General features: G+C 34.6%; 1 pseudogene; it reads right to left on the bottom strand.

The window, feature by feature from the left end:
- Nucleotides 1–708: 708 nt before the first annotated feature.
- On the bottom strand, nt 709–1,718 carry LOC101976918 (meiosis-specific protein MEI4 pseudogene; annotated as a pseudogene).
- Nucleotides 1,719–3,431: the final 1,713 nt, after the last annotated feature.

Raw genomic sequence — 3,431 nt, 5'->3', positions numbered from 1 at the left:
ACACTTTTAATAAGTATAAAGTATATTTCTGGATAAATGCTAAAATTTATAGAAGTATCCCTAATGACTTAATTATATATAACTGAATTACATTTATACAGTCATAGGAATTTTATAATATATTCAATCAAGAATCAAAACAAGTATTTGTTGAGAACAAGCACTGAACATTTTAGAGAACTAATTAATACTTTCAAAAAAGACTTGATGAATATGTTGTTATATAAAATTAAAGACCACAAGGTTTCCAAACGTTAAATCCCTCTAAGATGACACCCAATGATGTAAGTGCAGTTGCATAAGAAATATGTTTTAAAGATTGCATTTATAGCTAATTATTTTAAACACACTGTATTGATAAAGTCACAAAACTGTGATCTCCTTCATTACCTTTTAGCATCTATTACATGAAAATCTTTCACAATTTAAATATCTGTTATGAGATAGACATGAATGGTCCATTTTAGAGAATAATAGACCTAGACTACATTGAATGACATAAGATAAAATTACATGGGAAGGAGGAGAGCATCCTCCACTGAAACAGACTAATGTCAATATATAAACATGACTCATAATCTTTTTATACAATTTAAGACTAAATAAAAACTTTAAGTTGAATTAATTTTTAGAGATCAATCTAAAAGCACTCATTTAAAATATTCTTGAAAATGTTTAAGCACAAGATATTCTGATACCTGTAAATAGTTAAGGAAGTGAGTTATTTTCAACAGTTTCTATCTCTGCTGCGTTCAAGAGTATGCCCAATCTCCATAAATAAAAAGCAAACAGAGGAAATGCATCAGAGAGTTGGAAGATATTCCATCATGTTTCTAAAGAAATCTCTTAACTCTTGGTCATCATGCCTAGATTAGCAGGGTGCTCTTTGGTTTCCTTTTGAAGAAGCTGCCCTACAACCCAGAACAAGGAAAAATATTTCCATAGCATGTCACATTGGAATTGTCTTGCATGTCATTAATGGACCCCAGATCATCAGCAAAGCTGTTTACTTCTGCTAAAAGTAGAGATATAATAGATCTTCTCAACAAGCTGCAATTTTCTGGAATTATCAGACTCTGAGAGACATAATACTGCACCTGAAACTGGTTTATTTGGTTATTCCCTCAAAAAACCTGTAGCAGTACTTTCTCAAATTCTTCCAACTTCTTGGAACACTTTTTAAAACTATCATTAGATAAGTTATAATTACTGATCCATTTAGGTAAAGTTACCAATAGCTTCTATCCAAAAGCTTGAAAAATGAAGTTTGGGATTACAATAACAAGTGGTCAAGTCATCCAGCAACTGACAAGTAGAATCAGAGACTGTGGAAGAGTCTTTTTTTTCCAAGTGGGTTAGTCTGTTTTCACACCACCAGATTCTGCCAAGTTCTTCCATTCAAGCAGACGCTGCAAGAACTGCCTGTACGAAGACAAAGGAGTTTCTGGGGTAACACGAGGTATTTTCACAAGAGGTAGTAGCAGGAAAAGTGGGGCTGCACAGCTCTCCACAAAATACTGAGACAGCTCAAAGGTTCAGTTCTCTGCTCATTTGATAAATCACATCCAGAATCTTCCATCAGAGTTGATATATTTTCAGAACTTCTAGGTTTCTGAGCCAGCACCTAGGAAGATAAATTTCCACTCTTAAATGATCCTGAACAAGGCTTCAACTCTTGTTCTCCATTTCGATTCCTGCTCAGACACCAGCCTTGCAAGATGCTCTCTGTGTCCTGCTTTTGATCAACTACCAAATCCAGAGCCAGTTTTGAAGTTCTCTAATACCACTCTTGAATATCCATCTTGGCTTTTGTCCCCAAGAAATCCACACACCTGTGGGACAGTGTTTCAGAGAATCCAGCCAAATGTACTCTCCTCAATTCAGTCTGGACTTTTTATTTTAATTACTTTTAATGTTGTTGTTGATGATGCTGTACTGGGGATTGAACCCAGAGAGACTCAAAACACTGAGACACACCTCCAGCCCTTTTTTATTTTTATTTTGAGACAGGTCTCTCTAAATTGCTGAGGCTGGCCTGGAACTTGGAATCCTCCTGCCTCAGTCTCCTGAGTCGCTGGGATTACAGGCTTGCACCATTGCACCTGGCTAATTTTTTTTTTTCTAATTTAGGAAGAATTTATGTCTTTTTAATGTTAAATCTTCCTTCCAGGAGCTGGAATCTCTCTCTCCCTCTCTACCTACCTAATTAGGTCTTCTTTTGGGAGGGAGGGGGTAACCACGAATTGAACTCAGGGACACTCTTATGTCCTTCAACAACATTTCAAAATGTTCCCCACAAAAGTTTTTTAATTTTTAGAAAAGTTTCTAAAAATTGTATAGATCTTGTTTTTGCTATCATAAACCCAATACTGTGGTTTATTGCTTTTTTATTTATTTATTTATTTATTTATTTATTTTTAAAGAGAGAGTGAGAGAGGGGGACAGAGAGAGAGAGAGAGAGAATTTTAACATTTATTTATTTTTTCTTAGTTCTCGGTGGACACAACATCTTTGTTGGTATGTGGTGCTGCTGAGGATCGAACCCGGGCCGCGCGCATGCTAGGCGAGCGCGCTACCGCTTGAGCCACATCCCCAGCCCTATTGCTTTTTTAATTGGCTACTGATATAAAAAATATCTCTATTGATTTTTTAATTTCTTGATTTGCATTCAGCAACTTGCCAACTCTTTTTAACTTTAATAGTTTGTTGGTTCTCTTGTACTCTCTACAAAGTAATTAAATCCCCTGTACATACTGACAGTTTTGTCTCTTCCCTTAGAGTCATATCCCTATTTCTTTTCTCATATTTCATTGGCCAGGACATTGTGTCCCTTGTCAAACAAAAGGGATCATTGCAAGTATCATTGTTTGTTACTGACCTTAAAGGGAAGGCTTCTAGAATTTCTTCTTTCCGAATGATGTTTGAACATTTTTACCAGATCTGCCACTTGGGCAATGCAATGTCTAATAGTGTGTTTATTAATAAAGAAATTGAAAACCTCACTTTGAGAGACAGAATTTCTTGCCAATATAACACTGAGCTCCAAACTAAACTAAAAACCGGAGCACATTTTCCCAACTTAAAATAGTTTTAATTGTGCTTTTACCTCCCAGTTTTTCTCATTTCCTTTTGCCAAATTTTGATCAGGGGAATAGAGTATAACAGTACTAGTAGCCATGTGAAAAAAGGATCAAAACTATTTATGGTTAGAGCTATAGATGAACAAATTCTATACATGCTGTTATAATTAATGTAACATAGTTTTCATTGTTACATATTTTTAACATTATATTTTAAGAACAAATCAGTGTTTGAATCCTCTACCTAGAATGAACTAGTTATGTGATTTTAGACAAATTGTTTAATTCTTTAAAATATTTTTAGTTTTAAATGGACACAATATCTTTATTTTATTTGCTTATTTTTTATGT

The sequence above is a fragment of the Ictidomys tridecemlineatus genome, chromosome 6 (assembly GCF_052094955.1).
Source record: "Ictidomys tridecemlineatus isolate mIctTri1 chromosome 6, mIctTri1.hap1, whole genome shotgun sequence".
Taxonomy (NCBI): Eukaryota; Metazoa; Chordata; class Mammalia; order Rodentia; family Sciuridae; genus Ictidomys; species Ictidomys tridecemlineatus.
This window is presented reverse-complemented; position numbering and strand designations above follow the sequence as displayed.